Source organism: Rhamphochromis longiceps, linkage group LG5 (genome assembly GCF_057381845.1).
Source record: "Rhamphochromis longiceps isolate RC_006_pf linkage group LG5, R_longiceps_female_GT1.1, whole genome shotgun sequence".
Lineage (NCBI taxonomy): Eukaryota > Metazoa > Chordata > Actinopteri > Cichliformes > Cichlidae > Rhamphochromis > Rhamphochromis longiceps.
In genome coordinates this window covers 13,332,772-13,351,939 of record NC_140561.1, presented here as the reverse complement: position 1 = coordinate 13,351,939, position 19,168 = coordinate 13,332,772, and the positions used below count along the sequence as shown (strand labels likewise).

At 41.6% G+C, this 19,168-nt stretch overlaps 1 protein-coding gene across 1 annotated transcript in view; it reads right to left on the bottom strand.

The window, feature by feature from the left end:
- suclg2 (succinate-CoA ligase GDP-forming subunit beta) overlaps positions 1–19,168 on the bottom strand; it is a 116,193-nt gene that overhangs the window by 27,335 nt on the left and 69,690 nt on the right. The window lies entirely within an intron of this gene.

Below are 19,168 nucleotides of genomic sequence, written 5' to 3'. Positions count from 1 at the left end.
AGAATCTCCGGTGCAAAAACCACCACAGCAGACCTTGTAAAGAAGCACATTTTTTTTTGTAAAAAGCCAGGATAGCATTTTGAAGAACCTTAAAAATGTGAACGAACATTAAACATTAGCACAGTTTTAAAATGTTCACGCGTTTAGACGTGACTTTATCTGGAACACGTTTTGGGCTAGAGGAGCTTGATTAGACTAGGAATGCATACTTAGTTTCTGAATGTGTTTCAATGAATTCATACGGTGGGCCAATGTTACATTAAAGGGACGAGTACTCAAATCGTCACAGTGAACAGACAAATCTGATCCGAGTGGCACTAAGGTCATGCTAGGGTCGTCATGATACCAGAATTTCAAGCTCGATAATGACGACTCAATATTACTTTTGATTCCTCAGAGACCTATTGAGTGGGAATCACAAATGTTAATGTGGCCAAGTTAACATTTATGATAACTATTCAATACTTCAATCTTGTTTAAACGAGAGCTTTACTGGTCTCTGAGAATAACTTAAAGTGTTATTTAGTGTTATGAATGTCAGAGGAGGGGCTGTGTGTCTGCAAGTCTGCAGGTGTTGTGTGAAGTTGTGGATCAGCTGGAGGAGGCAAAAATGGTGTCGTTAGTACTGATACTGCTACAAACGAGTATCTCATCTGATAGTAATTTTTTGCATTGATTGGTGTCAGAGTATCGACTGATTCTGGGTCAGCTGTATAAGTATTTATTTTATTCCACAAAATTTCTCTTCTTCTTAGACCTTGACAACCTCACAGCAGCAGAGGCTGGAGCAGCACTGCATGTAGGCTGAGAGTAGAAATGATCCCATTGGCAGCAAAAGTCATTCACTACAGGCCCTAAAGCTTACTGCGGTGAGTGAAAGCAATCCAGAAGGCATTTTTAACAGCAATGTTTGGGAGACCTTTTAGAGCCATCTATGAAAATATGTCACACTCAGAGGGAGAAAAAAAAACATGAATTTGGAAACGATGGTAGACACGAGATTTAATAATAGTAAAATGAAGGGATTTGATAATTAGTTATGAAGGCCCTAAGACCATGTTCCACTTTCTATACAGTCACCATACAAATTGCAAACTCTTCCAGGCTATAGGTTTCGGGACCTTTGAACAACCTTTTCAATCCAATCCTAATGTTGACATAATCAGGATTAAAATCCTTTTATATATTTGTGCACACTGAAGGTTACACGGAGAGAAAAAGGAAAGAACAGTTACGAGGCAACAGAGATGCCATGCATGACGCAAGGCGAGGAGAGACCGACCTCTGTGGTGAGCGGGAGGTTTGTCAGATGTCAGTGAGGGATGTAGAACTCATCTCCTGCTGTTCACCTCAGGGTATCAGAGAGCCCCGAACTGACACATGCACACGTACACACTGTAAACCTATCAGCAGGCGCACCAACATGCACACACAAACCATTTTGGTGTGAATTAGACTCAACAATAGGAGCCAGTGTAGGGCAGGCATATTATTCATCCCCGGAGGGTGTCGTGCTACTGCTGACAGGCAGACATAAATATTCCTCAACCCCTTGAACAAGGGTTAATGGCTGTCCATCACGCAGCAACGACACATACAAAGCTACACGGGCCTGGTGCGCACACACAGTGTAACCACTTTCACTGGAATAGCAAGGTCATTTGGAGATTTAAAAAAAACAAACTAAACAACAACTTGGAAGACAAGAACGCAAATGATGAAAGCAGGAATATTATTCTTATTCTTTGCCAGACACACAGATTGGTATACATCACTGACCTTTACTCGTGAAATATGTATTGAAATTTGCATAAGTGCATAGACATATGGTAGGATGGATACTTTTTTGCAAAGTCAGGGTGAAGCTTTAAAAAGTTGAGTACTGGTGTGTGTCTGTTGTGCTCTACTCTGCTCAGAGCAAGAATTATTTTATTAAACTGAAGAAATGCATAATAGTTTGGGGAATGGCATACATAATCACCTAAGAGACTGGGTACAACACACCAGGAGTTGAATATAAAAGAGCCAACATTTCCCGCTTTGTTCCTAATGCTGCACGGCCAATCAGAATTAATTTATTCTAATGTATGCACACAGAAGGTCAATTATCCAAATGATTCCAGTTCAGATAGCACCTGATCTTGGGAGCCAATGAGCCATCGAGAGGGCAGATGGGTGTGCTTTGCAAGGCAAATCATCGCCCAAACTCTCATCTTTAGTCACCTCCCCACCATTTACGTGTCCGACAGAGCAGGCCTGATTGCTCGCTTTCAGTGAAGTGCATTCCACTATAAACAACTTAACAAAAAAGTAACAGAGCAGATGACTTCTAAGTAAACATTGGTGTAAACAAATAGTTAACACTAATGCTCAAAAATGCTCAACAGGTAATCCTGGTGTGGAAGTTAGCCGGACAACTCGGAGGACAGTCAGTTAAACAGAACAAAGCGCTTACACACACACACACACACACACACACACACGCGCACACACACGCACACACACACACACACACACACACACACACACACACACACACACACACACACACACACACACTGAGCACAGGAGAGAAGAGTGATTGTAAATGAGACCAAACACAGAATAATCTTCAGGTTAAAAGACTGTAAGCTTGATTTTGCTGTAATAATTTCCAAGACTCTGCATAGTTAGAAAAAAAAGAAACAAAGTCTTTTTTTTTTTTAAAGTGGAATAACTGCTCTTAAACAAGCTGACAGGGAAGGGAAAAAGATTTTTACAGAACTTCTCTAGTGTTCATTCAGGACTTCACATTCCTCCCCCTCACAATTAAGTGGCACCGCAACTACAATTTTCACCTTAACGCATCTTACAAGTACTACACCAACGCAGCGCAAGTTTTCTAAGAATACATAAGCACAAACCGTACCTAAGCTGTGAAAGAATGGAAGGGCAGCCAATTAAGCAAGGGGCAGGTGAATATGGTGTAGAGTGAGAATTTAGTATATGAAATCAGCTACATGCACCAAAAGGATGGCATATTAGATCCCTAGAACATACTTAGAGAGAACAGTATAGTAGTTGCACTGACGTCAAAGTTCATATGTCCTTTTATAAATGCCAAAATCGAGAGAAAAGCTTAATGAAAAGCAAGCCTCTGCATACAGTACAGAACTCCTTCCAACAAACCCACTTATTCATTCATCATTCTTGTCAATGACCAAATCGCAGCAGCTAATGAATGGAGATGACGATTTCTCTACGGCACTCAGCCCCAGCTAAATGAGTAATTCAGAAATTGATAGAATAGACCCAATTTGCTCTCTATTCCAGCTTTCTCTCCTTCCCAACCCCTGTGGCTGCAACAAGGTCTGGGAAAGTGGGTGCTAAATTGCCAGGAACATCCAAACCTGGTCGAAACAGATGGGCACAATCAGGGTTTAATTTACAGGAAGCCAGACACAGATACACACACTGATTGGGCATGTTAGCAACCCCAGCTCATGCCTTTTATTCTCCTGCACTGAGAGCTCTTACATAAAAAATTCCCATGTCCTGAAGTCTCATCAAATAGAGATGTGGCCTGTTCACATATGCAAATGCAAAGGATTTCTCGTGTGTCTTAGAGGAAGGGGAGGGGGGAGGGGGTGGGGGCAACCAATGGCTTTATGGCTGACATTTTGCCATGCATACTTTGATGGAGTTCAGGAGAACGGTGCAGCATATCAATTAGCCATTAATGGTTTGCTCAGGTATTAAAGGGATCAGAGAAACCAATAAAAGCCTGGGGAGAGAAGGAAGATGCAGAGTAGATTTCAGATCAATGAAAGTCTTGTCTGGGGGCCTTGTGAATAACAGGAAGGCCATATAATGTGACCTTTGAACTTCAAGTGCAAGCTAATGTGTTACAGGTTTGGGAGCAAACAAGAAATTGATTACAATGATCTATTTTACTTTCACAGTCATCAACTTTATATATTCAGATTTATACACGCAGTATTGTTATGCCTGTGTATGTTTAAATGCCTTATTAGAGCAGGTAGTTGTACTGCCCTCTACTGGAAGAGAATACAATTGTTCTGCCCGTTACTCGCCCCGATCGCTTAGAGTACTAATCAGGTGGAACCAGATAATCTTCCACAGCACACCTGATCATTTCTCACACCTGTGTGCCATGGCACAGTGGCTGGGATACACTAAACTAGAGCAATGATGCTGGAGAAGACTAGCTGTGACCTGTGCTGTTAGACCAGCAGAAGGAGAATGATCTGAAGAATGAAGCTAGGTCTGATTTCTATTCAGTTTCAATGTTCACCTTATAAAGTGCTTGCAGCTGAAATGATGAGGGACAAAATCTGTGCTGCTTTTTATGTGAAAAATCTGAAAGTTATTTGAAACAAATATGTGGCTGAATGAGACAAACACAGTGAAAATGTTCTGAAGTCTCAGTGTTCCCCTGTGTGTTGACACAGACTGTGTGCACACAAAAGACTCACTACCAGTTATCCATTTATTTATTTATTTATTTATTGTTTGTTTTTGGCACTTCATTAGATCAAAAATAGTGTTGCCATTTTTGTTATTTGTGTGCTGTAATTTTTTATGAAAAACACCTCTTAATCTTTTGAGTTTGGTATATAGCGGGGCGGTGTGGACACCCAAGTTTGTGAATGCAATAAGTCAAGAACGAGGAAACGCAGAATTTTCAAATCAATGACATGGCTGCATCTACTGAAAATCTCTGTAAGGTTTAAATCTCATAATTAATTATACTTGTGGCAAACAAACAAACAAGACAAAACAAAAAAACAGTTGAAAGTTGATCTCAATACTCTTTCTGCAAAGTGCTCCACTTGTAGGTTGCTTTGCTTTCATCCTTCTGTCCAGTTCATCCTACATAAACTTGTCTGTTTAAATATGGAAACTGTGCCGCTCGTCTATCATTTCAAGACCAACATCTAGTTCTTTCATTTGAATGTTTTGGGCTATCTTGCTGACCTGATATTCTGTCTTTCCTCCTGCAGTGTTGGCCTAATAATGAAACAGAGGTTGTTGTACTATTTGATATTGGGGTTGGTTGTGTTTTAACTAGTGCTGTCAAAATTATCGCGTTAATTGTTAAGATCAACGCGAAATGTTTAATGCATTAAAAAAATTTAACGCTGATTTTGTTTTTTTATTAATTTCCTGTAATCTAAGACCTTTAAATTCATGAGCACCTCTGGAGGAGGGGGCAACAGTGTGCTATGCTGGCGTTTGGCCTGACAGAAATGATTAGAAGAAGAAGAAGAAGTGACACCATGCTACTATCTAGCTAACACTAGCTAACACACGCAAGCATGGACGAGGGCGGACTTTTGGGTGGAAAGTTTCTCTTTAAGAAGTTGCCTGATGGCTTGTTGGACAAAACTAGAGTAAGATGCACAATTTGCAACGCTGAATTCAAGTACCACAGAAGCAGTTCATCACTGGCGTATCACCTGAGAGCAAAACACCCAACTGAATCCACCTCTACGGGACCTCGCCAGTCTACGCTTCAGGAGTATGGTGCTTGTGGACGAATAACAAAAAATGTGAGAGAAAAGGTAACCAATTCCTTGGTTGTTTGGATAGCTAAAAACTGCCGACCAGTTAGCATAGTAGAAGATGATGGACTGAGAGAAGTCATTCGTGCTGCATCAGGAGATGAGTGTTACAATCTGCCCTCGAGAGGAACCATTGTGTCGAGACTGCACACTTTGTATGGGGACCAGAGGGCTCAGCAGTCCAGCAAGCTTGTGCAAGTAAGGAATGTCGCTCTCACCGGAGACCACTGGACTTCGGTGAACAACGATAATTACTTAAAATATAAAGAATAAAAAAATGTAATTGGAGCCAGGCTATTAATAAAGTAATTGAGATTAATCGCAATTAATAACAGAAAATTGTGAGATTAGTTAGTTAATTTTTTTTAATCTATTGACAGCACTAGTTTTAACTTAACTTTAATATGCCAACTTATCCTGAGTGTATCCTGTCCCCTCACTCAAAGCTGGGAAAGACTCCACAAGCCTGTTTAAAAGCTGTGTAAGAATGACATGTTTAATGTTGTGACCTCTTACCTGGAGGCGCTAATGCTAGTTGATGTGCAATAATCACAAAACAGGGCTGTCACAGACTCAACATGTAGCTGAATCAAGGAAAGCCTTAATATTATACTGCTGATAAATAAACCATCAACAGGCATTGAAACTGGGAGTTTGAATAGCAATATCAAACTTTCAAGATAATCTATTACAATCTAATAACTAGATTACAATATCTGTTGTTATGCATCTTTTAGGCTTAAATGAAAAAAACATGCAAGGGCTGAAAGTTCCAGAGCACCTGCTTAAATTGTTCTTGTAATGAGAGTGCTTTGTTCAATACACTTTCCACTGACTCAGTGTAGTTCACTGTAATTACTCCATCTCACACTGGTGTGTTTGTTTAAATATAAGCCTTATTCATTATAGCTTATGATACTTGGTAAGGATTAATTGTTGGTGTTATGAACAAATGCCAGAGGCAAAAGCAAACCTGTACCTTTAAGGAAACACAGTTAAGGTGTGATTAGATTTTAGTTACCATCCACTACTCTTAAGCATGTTCACTGGTGTGTCACAGCTTAGTAATGATGGGTTACTCATGTCCTACCATTCACTATGGGCTACTGCAAATACACTGTGTCCACTTTGACTAGCATTGCAGATCTAGTCACTCCTATAGCAAACACACTAGTAATGGTAAATGGCCTGTATTTGTATAGCGCTTTACTAGTCCCTAAGGACCCCAAAGCGCTTCACACAACCAGTCATCCACCCATGAATGAAATAGTCAAAGTGAGGTTTTTTTTTCTTGGTCCCACATCTCATTCATTCTGCCACCCACTGTAATAAAACTCCATTTAATTCATTTTTTGCCATGCCATAAATCCTACCAGCGGCACCTTTAAAATCACCAGCGCATTCCCCACTCCTGCCGTCAGCCAACCAGTGAGTGAGGCGCCACGCTCGCCTCCTGTCTCCACTGCTGCAGATAAAGTCTTTCACTTTCTTAAGAATAAACAGGAACACTCCCATCTTACCACTCTATCAACCCACTGTCCCATATACCAGTCAACCACAGATGGTTCCCACTAGTCTGTATATATGTGTGTGTGTATGTGTGGCACAAAGTGAATGGAAGTCTTCTTCGGGAAGATGAGCTTCAGTGATTACAGGCTGCGACAGTTTTCTAATTATTCTGTCAAACATCAATCCTGCGGGCTGATGCAGGCCGTCCTGTGGCCTGATGGACAATGTAATCACTGCTAGAACTCCTCTCCCAGCCCCACTCCTCCACCCATTTTACCACCCTCTACACACTACATACACATTCCCTCCTTTTCTTCTCATCCTTTGCGCTTTCTCACTTTCCATTTGGTTGCTCTTTTCACGCCGACTCGCTTTTACTCATTTTCTCCCAGTACTCCTCACTATGCTTGCTACAACAAATAAACAAAGAATGAGTGTCATACGGCTGTTGAAATGACAATCTGTTGTAGGTAAGGAAACAAGCACACAACAAAAGCCTAATGAAAAAAAAATATCAGTGGATCAATAGCGAGTGCATCCCTTTGGGATTCAGATAATTATATTTTTCAATGGCATTTGATTCAATTCATTTAAAACCAGGTATGTTAGTGCTTTGTACCCTCTCGTTTAATGCTAACCAAAAATACACAGTGCAAGGTCCATGAGTAGTATTTGGACAATGACGCAATTTTTGTAGTTTTCTCTCTGCACACCAGCACAGTGGATTTCAAACAGTCAAGATGTGACTGAAATATAGACTGATTCAAGGGGTTTAACTAACACAGTGCATTAACAGTTTATGAATACAATCACTGTGGTGTAGTGTGCCATTTTCAGAGGCTCAAAAGTATTTGGACAGACTAACGTTTTAAATATGAGGTATGCTTGTAACAACAAATCATTTGCAGTCATTTTATTTTAATTACTGTACAGTACTCTTTTTTGGTAACTACTGTTCATGATGTAAATGTAAAAAACTATGTTTCTGTTCTGTGTCCTGTTTGCTTGTGTATGTGTTTTTCTTGCTGCTGTTACAACCAATTTTCCCCTTGTGGGACAATTAAAGGATTATTCTATTCTATTCTATTAATGAGCACCTGTAGTCTAGAGCCCATGAACATCGCCAAATGCCATTTTTACTCCATTGAGATGCTCTTCCAGTCTGTTACTGCAGCTACTTTCAGGTGCTGCTTATATGTGGGTCTCTCTGGCTTTAGTTTCCTCTGTAGTAACTGAAATATTTGATCTGTTGGGTTGAGATCAAGTGACTGACTTTGTCATGAAGAACATCGCTTTTTTTGTTGCCTTGAGCAGCTCGCTGATTGCTTTTGTGGTATGCTTTTGCTCTTGCTCTTGACTCCTCTCCCTTAGCTTCCCTGCTTAGCCTCTTGTGTCCTTGTCTAGTCTCGTGTTTTTTATTACTTTTCCCTGGAACACTCTCTCACAGTCTGTTCTCTAAAACCTAAAAGAGGAATTATGGATTTGATCAACTGGTCCCTAAATGCAATTGACACCCCTTTCTCAACGAGAAGTTTGAGCTCGGGTGAGCCTGAGTGATGAAGATATCTAACTATCTATTCGGAACCATGGTAACAGGGCTCTTGCTGATCGGAGCTGGCTTGGCCCTGACTTATCGAAGAATTAAGAAAGCGGAACTGGCTGTTCAAACCCCCACAAGGCTGCCCGCTGGGATTGAAACGATGGGACGAGGCGTGAGTTTCTCAAAACGGGCTCATTGAGTGCAGCACGGATAAGATCTTGGAGAAGCTTACGGCTGCCGTGAATACTCAGAATAAGATCTCTGAGTGCAGACTGGATTACATCTTGGAGGGGTTCGCTCGGAATAACATCACAGAGCGCAAGTTTGATAACATCACGGAGAAGCTCGCGGCTCTCCAACGGGAGATTGAGAGACCAGTGTTGGACTGTTAGAACTGCTTTGAAATTCATATGAGCTGTTCGCACTAAAGTAAAAAACACCATCACTTCATGCGGAGACCCTTTCGGCGCCAGCTGCGGTCGCAAGGCTGGAGCCGAACAAAAACACCCTGATAATGACTGCGTTTAGATTGTTCCTTCCCATTCCATGTGAGGCCACCTGGGTTGGCTGGAAGACTGTTTACTTAGCCTAGCAGGATGAAGGACACCGTCTCAGCTGAACTCTGGACACGCACACATATACATGTACACTGATATGCACACACTCATCCCCCCCTCCCTTTCCAAACGCCTTCGATGCTTGTTCCCTCCTGGGAACTGAGCCCGCGCTGGAATGGTAGCGCTGGGCAGGATGGCTGCTGTGTTTGCTTCGGATTACTCCTCACCCCCCACTTGACCCTGTGGCTTGTCACGTGTTCCATAATGTTGTGCTGTGGACATTTATGTGCTTTTTTGTGCAGAGTAGTTTTTTTGTTACCCGTTCTCATGCTGTCCTCAGTGTTTTTTCTGTAACGCTACCGATCTCCGACCTGTATCCCCATGTGATGTCTGTGTTGTGTGTGTAAGGTCGGGGGAGGGGGGGGGGGGGGTCCTTATTTAACTGCAGGGCAACCTGCACGTAGCGAATAAAGCCTTGATTGATTGATTGATTGATTGCTTTAGATCAGAATTACGCAGTAAGCAAGCAGTTGGTTCTCCTCATCAATATCTTGGATGTGTAAATAAAGAAACTCTTTTTGTAAATTCATCATCCAACTATGCTGGTATATCAATATAAACAATATACATGATATATTGTAAACTCCTGCCACTACATTTAAATTACAAAGTGAGCTCTGAGTGCAGGCCTACTCCCTGCTGTATGAGCATGCAGTGGCCTTGGTCTCAGTCCGTTGCAACCCTTGCTCCTTGCATCCACTATGACAGCAATGGCAAACATGCTCAGCTTGAGGAACTTTAAAACCCAGTGAGTGAATCAGCAAAGTCATGGAGGAAATTCTATAAAAATGTAGAATCAGCACTTAAAAATGTGTGAATGTGACATCGTATAAGAAATGAAACCCTAGCTGCCAGCAGACTTCACCAGGTGGTAATGGTAAAGTTGAGCCCCGAACACAAACTACAGAAATGAAACTGAAATAATTTATTTTTATTTCAAACAATCTCAAAGAAATAAAAAAAATTTTCCCGTGCCTTCACAGTACTTTTCCATTTTCCCTGCGAAAATCTCTTGTCCATCTGTATCTTCCTCTGGCAGTAGCAGATAGTGACTGAGATAATAATGGAGGAGAGCCGTGTTCAACACTGCCTCTGCTGCTTGGTGAACAAGGCAGACTGCCACAGCAGCAGACAGTCATGTCAGCTTGGACAGAGTACCAGGAATTGAACTGGATCATGCAATCTGATAGCAAATTCTTCCAACCAGCTGTCACTTATGGGGAACGCAGGGACAATAAAATCTGGATAAGGGAAATGTGCCGCAGTGCGTACTAGCAAAATGGCGATTAAGGGTTTAATATATGAGATTTTAAACATTAATAAAACCGCACACAACAATTTGCTGTGTAAACATGTAGAAGTGTAATGTTGTCCTCTGAAGAAAATGAAATCTGTCAGAGTTTATCTGATCGGAGTTTTGATAGGCGGGCCGGCCACAAGAATGGAGCGAAATGAAACTGTGAGTCACTTCACATACAGCACTGTGAAATCCAGATAGCAGAGTACCAGTCTGTTTTTAAACAACAACAACAACAATAATAATGAAGTATTTTAGTTATCGAAGAGGGAGTAATAAAGTCAAAAGCAAAACAAAAAAACAGCATCACCTGCTGAGCAAATACTAATAGCATCAGTATTGGCCTGACAATCATTATCATCATTTGGTGGTTACCCAGTTATTGATCTAATTCACATGCACTTGTTTAATTTCATTGGTGAGGGTGATGTGCGCTTTTGTTTAGGCCTGATGCTCTCGCTCTTATGCACCAACCAGCACTTCTAAACAGGGATGGAAATCCACAACACAGTTTAAATTATCCTTTAAAATAATATTCCTAGAAACTTTGTGTTATTTGACAGCTGCACAAAGCAAAACAATGACATTAAAGTCCCATTTGAGTCAAACTCAGCAAATGTGTGATAAAGAATCAGACCTATAGCAGAACTGTTTAGGTATTGGTATCAAAAACTATTATCCATGTCAATATCCTTTAATGTAACTTTACCTTAAAATTAATACAGGAAGTATAGAAAAAGACCATTTTTCTTCTCATGTGTGCAGATCCAGTACGCCTAATGCTAGTGTGTGCGCCTCTATGGGTTTTCAGTCTTCACACAGATATAAGGCCATCTATCCTGACCCGGAGTATGGAGACAAAACGCGAGAGGCGATTTCTCTGGAGATATGACGAGCCAAGCGTTTTATGGGAGCCTCATCGTCTTTCCATTACGCTTGATAATAAAGAAGTGTGTGGATCAGACAAGAGGCTCGTATCAAATCAGGCCTGGAAAAGCCAATTACTGTGACAATAATCTCTCGCTGTACTGCTGCTGGCATGTCTCGCCATACAAAGCAGCAACTACCTGAAACATGACGAGCAGGGGCGCTGACAAGAGACAGGACATCTAAACAGATAGTGTATCCAGGAACGGTTTATGAAGCGACAGCATCTGTGGGAAGGCACCGCATTTTAAGAGCAAATGCTTTGGGATTTTCAGAATTTGGGTGGCTTTCTTTTTGAAACTGCAAGCATTAGCACAATCCTACTTTTATTTACTTACAATGTGGACAAAGAAGCTAAAACAGTTGTCCTTTAATGTTGCTCATTCTGAGGACATTATAGAGGTGCATGGCACAAAGGAGCTAGAGGAAAGGAGATGATGTTTTAACCTGTGACCCTGTCAAAGCTCATGAGGCATCAACAGCAGAGAGGGCAGTGGGAGGGGAGGTATTTAGAGCCAAGTCTGACTAAAATCAGAAGGTTAATGTGAGTTATTCAGAGCCTAGGGCCTTGTTAGAATAAACGCAATCCCTAAGAATGAAATCTACAGGCAAACACACCACATGCATACACAAAAAGTGGTGCAGATTAAATATGTTCAGATAAATATCACAACAGCAAAAGAAATAACCTAACATATTCTTAAACTAAGCGTTGATATTTCATGCAGTTTCAGTATTTTTAGTCTGCTGTGTATGGAGGTGCTGCCTCAGCCCCAGCCGCAGTGAAAATCCAGCACAGAAAGAAGCAGCGTGACCAGAAAAGACAGTTAAGTTCACATATTTCTGGAAGCTGGCACAATTTTTCGCAGTGTACCAAAACATATTCAAGTTTCAATTTCATGATGAATAAATGCTTAAAGTGCAGAATCTCAGCTCTCATTCATGCGACTGAACAAAAATATTGTGTGATAATATTGTGTTCAGCTGCAGAATCCTATAACACAGCAGCCTGCAGGAGCTGGAAAATGTAAACTGAATGAAATTTCAGAGTTTGTTCAAGCAAATACATGCTGCTATTAAAATATTAGCCCTTTTTAAAGTACATGCATCTCCTTGAGTGATGAGTGATGCATCTTACAGTGACTCATACTGCAGTTAATGAGGTGCACTTTGGTCACCTCTAGCCAAAAAGAGCTAGCTAGCTGCCATGTTTGCTCGTCAAACTTTCGCCAGCTTTCACTGAAATTAACCTGCGCACCACCGACCTCCACCTTGATAGCATGAGAGCAGGAGAGGGTACAGTGTTTGTGGTGTCAATACATGGCTCACCGAGCACGATTGATCTCATCGACTGAGTGTTCGAGTGGCCACATATAATCCACCCCCTCCCGCGCCTGTGTGCACACATACGCGCCAGAGGAGCATGAAATGAGGGAGTCACATTTCTGCAGCAATGTCTCTCAGAGCTGCACAGGGAAAAGTCTGTGATGGTCATACTCTCTCAAGTCTTGGAACATGGACAGATGGAAGGATGGGAAGAGGAGGCAAAGGGTGGAGTGATGACAGCAGATGGTTTGGATGGAAGAAATCTTCATTTACTCAACACTCAGAAGAGGAGAACACTGGCTAGCAACAGCATGCCACATTTAATTTGAGCCATTATCGTGGGTGACTATGTTGAAACCCTGTGTGGTGTGTAAACACAACAAAACTGCTGCATTCACGCTGTGATATTCAGGGCGAAAAAGCATCGGGGTTTAAACTGGCACGACAACAGGTTTAAGTTTGAAGCCTTTTAATTATTCTCTGAGTTTTTTGTAGCCAATAGTGAGATGTAAAATACATGCAGATAGATGCAATGACCAATACGATACAGAGTTCTAACAAGGATCTGCCCAACGTGATAATCACTGTCGAAATGATTAAACTTTACAAAACTAAAAATGTATTTCCACTTCCTTTATCATCAGGTGAAAAGGAGCAGACGTAAAGCCGCTTTCAAAGAAGCAAATGAAAATAAATGAAGAGCGTCTTTGGTATGCCCTTCCTCTGAGTGCTTGACTTCACAAGGTTGCTCAATCACATGCAGCTCACCTCCCTGTGGCATCCAAAGGCCCTATCTGATCGCTGACTAGCTCCCCCTGGCCCCGTGGTGTGAACCAGGTGCTGTGATGACAAAATGCTCCTGGCAGCAATAAGAGAACAGAGAGAGCAGAGCTCAATTAGCTCAAGCTCCAATCCCAGATCCTCTATTGATTTCCCTCGGATGAGGAATGGCAGACAGGAGAAAGCTCAATCAGACATACCCATGGGACCCGTCTCCCTCTTTGTCTTTTCGTCTCTGTGTGCATGTGTGCACGAGTGTGTGTGTCTCAATAGGGGACAAATTGGTGCCAAGTCAAGGTGCTGGGATGAGGTGAATACATTAGCGATCCACGGTCTTCTTGAATACATGATGGTTAGGTTAATAGTGTTGTCTGCTGATGGTGCTGTGGAAAATGACATGAGTCTTTAAAAGCACGCTGTGCTGTTCCAACCCAGATCAAGTGGAGAAGACGACAGCTCCCTGAAGGGCAAATCAATCTGACAACTCATCAGTTCCATTGTACATGTCTGGACAGTTCGAGCCCTCAAATTAAGCACAGAAATAAGAGAGAGAGTATACAATAGTTAGTCTAAAAGTACTGTTTGTTCTTCACTTACGGCTTAAACATCCATTTTCTGTGGTGGAAAGCATATATTTTTGTGCTTATTCATCATGCCTGTACATTTGACTTTTTCATTCTCAGTTCACATCTCATTGACCTGTCTCACCATTCACCCACGCAATACTGCTTTCAAGAGAGCACGCTTGTGCGTGTCACAGATCTATTTCACTCTCGTTCAATCTGCATTAAAGCCACTCACGGAGCAGCCTTTAAATTATCCTTGCTAGGAGCGAGGTGCTTCACATTTCACAGTTAAGGCTGAAAATGACACAGAATTACATGCAGGAAAAAGTTCGTTTCACCCCTCCCTCTCTCTTCAACACCAAGGTGTGCAAAATTTCTCTCTTTCTTTCCAGCTTTTTAATCGCTTTTTCTCTCTCTGCCCTCATCCGTGCTCTCACTCCTCCTTCAGCCAATTGGTAAATGACACTTAAAAGTTAAGACTCTTTCCACTTCAGACAGCAACAGAAAGTGACCAAAGCTGGGCAGCATTTGACCCACATCAAACCCAGGTGGAGAGGAGGGTCAAACCACACAGACAGACCCGCGGTGTTTGTTTAACCTGCATCAACGTGCCGACAGAGGATATGCATTTGTAACTCAGGCTCAAGTCCAAATAGGTCAAGTACTTCTGGCATGGTGTGCTTATACGACCTACTACAACATACTCGTTTTCTGAGACTTCTGTGATTCTGGTTAAGATAAGAAACTAGTACAGAGTTGTCATGATACTACATTTTTAAACTTGATACTGACCAGAAAATTATTGATAGTTGATACTCTTTCTGATACCATGAGGTGAAAAAAGCAAAGGGAAAAGGCACTTTTTAAAAATAAAGATTAGAACAATACAAACAATAATGTAAATGACAGTGACAGAGTAACTGAACTCTAAGATATCCACATATGAAGTATTTGTGCAAAAAAAAAAAAAAAAAAAAAAAAAAAAAAAAAAACAACCCTGACAAAAGCCAAAATTTTGTATGCTTCTGGTGACTGGGCACCATATTTTTTGTACTGATCAAGAGTGTCGGGTTACTCAAAAAAGTAATGTATCACACTTGACTCATTAGCTTTCATAAAAGTGACACAGGATATTACTTAATTACTCACCAGAGAAAGTAATTTGTTACATTGTTTCCATGTTACTCTGACAAATGACCTGAGACGCACTCTGTAATAAAAAAGTACAAGTTAGCATAAATTTTTGGCTACAGTCCCACACACCAACATAAATCCCAATGAGGCCACACATACGAGCTTTCTTTTAGTTTTTACGTAAGTAAGCAAAACTAAAAACACCAAGTAAAGATTAGAACTAGCTGAGAGAAACTTTAAAGGCACAGTGATCCTACTGTAGAAACATGTACAGGTGGAAATTTAGGGTTGATATTCAGGGTCAGGCTGCTGGGCCCTTTAACGTCAGTCTGAGTTTTTGGCTAGCTTTGTGTTAGCATGCTGGCTGTGCAGTAGTTTCTGTTTCTGGATGCAGTTCGCATTTCATCATCATACTCTTGTTCTTTCATGCAACACATATAAAAGTAAAGCACATATTGTAGTTGCTAGTAGACTTTTCTCAACTTCATTCTGGGAATTTACGAAAAGCATTCAACTTTATACACATAAATACTTGCGTTATCCTGTTAACTGCCTCTATTAGACTTAAAGACAGGCAGAACTTATGCTGTTTGTTTCCTAGCTTCCTCACTAATGTTATAGTTTAATAGTTAGCCACTGCCAACAACTGCTACCTAAATAATAACTTAGCATGTGGCTAATATGGCTAGTAATAATAGTTAAATGGCTAATATTAACGTGTTTCCGGGCGTATTAACATTTTACTGTTAATCTCAGTGTTACGGGATCTTTACTGGCCTCTCAAAATCCCTCATCTGTTCCGAGCCTGAACTGCTTCAAAACCCAAATAGAGAAAATTAAGAAAATATAGTTAGGCTGGTTATAAGCATAAATCTACTGCTTTCATCCAACACACTGCAAAGAGGTATAAGACACCATCTGCAATTCTCTCATGTTACAACTGCAGCACAGTTTACAAATGTAAAGCTAACAGCCAAAGCTAAACATGCACAAGCTGAAAACAGAAACAGAGCTCTGCCAACATTGGTATTGATTCACACACACACACACACACAAAATGCATATATCTCTATAAACCGAAACAAGCATGAATCCATATGCCATCTCGTGTCTCTACCAATCAACACTTCAACACACCAGCTGCTGTGTGTGACATGTATTCTCTTGGTTTCATGGGTGCACTCATTAAAACTATTGGGGAAAAATGTGATAAAAAACAAACATCTGCTTCTTCCTGACTTCTCTTGTTAGAAGTCATGTTAAAAATTGTGAAACACCAAAAGTTAATTCGGAAGCTGAACTTAAAATACTGCCGTGAGGTAATGTCAATGGAAAATTGTATTTAGTAGTCAGTATAATCTTTTAGTGATATAAGTTTGCATATGGTAGAATACTGCATGTAGTTATTTGTATTAGGAAATATTCAACCATGTATACTTAGAGGCATATAATTAATTGTGTGTGATCTCTAACAGGCTGCAGGCTTGGGGTGCATCCCAGGAATGCACCCCCACGTCTGGGAGCATGAGAGCTCATACCTTGTTTTATTGTTTTACGGCAGGATTAACGTAGCTATGTCTGTTTTAGTTTAAGTGCTTCTTTACATATAGATGAACTGCTGGACTTCCTCACCATGTTATCTAGGGTGGGGGAGACTACCCCCTTTCCTGACCAAGGATGTACCTTTTGTGCTCTCATGACCCTTTGATCAGCAGGACACACACACACACACACACACACACACACACACACACACACACACACACACACACACACACACACACACACACACACACACACCTACTGAAGTATAAATAAAGATTGGGGCAGTTTCTTAGTGCGAGTCTCAGTCTGGAGGCTGCCCTTGCTAGCAAGAAGTTCTGTGTGTTTCTCTTCTCTGAGTCTTTACTGAAGAAGTGTTTTAGAATATTTTCCCTAACAGGTAAGGTCTCATCAAGTATGTTTACCCATGCTGCCTCAGCCTGTACATGTGTATTTTCTAAAGCTGCACAAAGGGGTTTTGAACTTTTGCCCTCAATCTTGGGAGCGCAGAATGGAAAGCACTGAAATTTATACGCACATGCATTCAAAAACTATATGTTCAAATAGCAAAGAAAAGGTGAATACATTTCACAGACTATCGCCAGGGTCAGTGTACTCTAAGGTTAGCCTATAATAGAAGCTTCTTACATTGCTGCACTGATTTTAAATGAGCTGGAGACGAAAAGGTCCTCAAAGACGCACACAGAACCTAACCCTATATCCATCACAACGGGACTTAAATGCACTATAAGCAAATCTGCAGGAAAACACAATATGAGATGGAGGCTTTCTCAAATGACCTACGCAACCAGTAACTGGAAAACAGAGAGCCACAGCTCCCTCGGAGCGCACAAACTGTCTGCCTGTCTCGAGCAGTGCTCACTCTTCCTGCAGCTTGGCCTCAATATAGCTGCCCCAGTGCGTTGACTGGACTAAGCATGCGTCCCTTTATGTCTGGCCCCATATTTAGTACTTGTGTAATACTCTGCACACTGGGAATGAACCCCATTACTGAGGTAGCTTGTTTTCTTCTTTCTCTCCTTTTCTCACCAGCTCGCATTGCTTGTGTTTATAACACAGGGGACCAGAATCTCCCAAAGGCCTTTGGCTCCAGGCGGAAAGGTGATTTCTTTCCTACTAAAATAACGCAGCATGGGACTCTAATATCGCAGGTGACTGTTGTGATTAAAAGTTGTTTGGCTCCCATGAGGACTACGTGTGTGTGCGTCTGTATGATGTGGCTGTGCCACGACACAAGCATTTATCTGCACCTATTTGCATTTCTTAAGAGTGACAGGAAGAGCTGTGTGGTTTTCATTGCAAACTGTGTTGTAACACCCTTAGGAAACAGCCCTGTAACACAGAGCTCTTTTCCTTCTTTTCAGTGAGGAAAGGATGATGGGCTTTTCATGACACATTTCTCTCTCTGACCTGAGCCCTCTTCCCTTTTCTCTGTCTGCATACATGTGGAGCACACTGGACACGGGTACAGACATCTCCATACAGGGATGAGAAACAGTGCCTGGGCACCTGCAGGATTTAACTAGCAGGCATGAAACTGAAGGTAGCTCTTCACATTGACTTTAACAGGATTTAGTGAGATGAAAGTCTGCTGGGAAGAAAGAAGAAGCACAAAGAAGGAGAGATAAAAGGTGGAGAAGGAGAAGCAGAAAACACAAGAAGAACTAGTGAAATGACAGACTAGCAGGAGCAGACAGGAAATGCCTGGGTATACATCAGCACATAAGTAGTGGTGTATAACACCAGTAAAGACTGTTTCACAGATAACATAAGACAGAGCTGGAAAGGTAGTAATAGTGGTGTGTTCCCTGTAGAGAGTGAGATGGGGCTTAGAGCCGGCAGGGCTCGGGAGTGTCACTGCAACAACGAGGAAAGTGGTTAAAGGGGAACCACAGGTGAGTTAAAGCAGAGTCACTGAGCTGGAAAGAGGTAAAATTGTGTGTAGTTTTCTTTGAGGGCAATGAGGGGGCTAGAGCGACACGCATAATAATCCCACACAAAGAGAGCGAGAGGGAGGGAGAGAGCAAGTGAGAATGGAGGGAGAGCTCTCTGAGGGAGAAACTCGAAATTACATACACACAGGTGAGTCTCAGCATTTCAAACTGCCTTCACACTCACACTCACACACAAACCAGTGCGAGTTAAAAGATGTTTCACGATCGGCAGTGTGATTATGCAACGCCAAAAAATGAATATGTACGCGACTCTTGTTTTTGCCTCAGAGGCGGGTCCCCCCGGCTGACTAATGCTAATGTGCCCGTCTGTGCCTCTTCCACCTCATAGCGTGCCTGCTTCACCTCAAACAACGCAGAGATGTGACAAACTACTGCAGTATGCAACAAGCC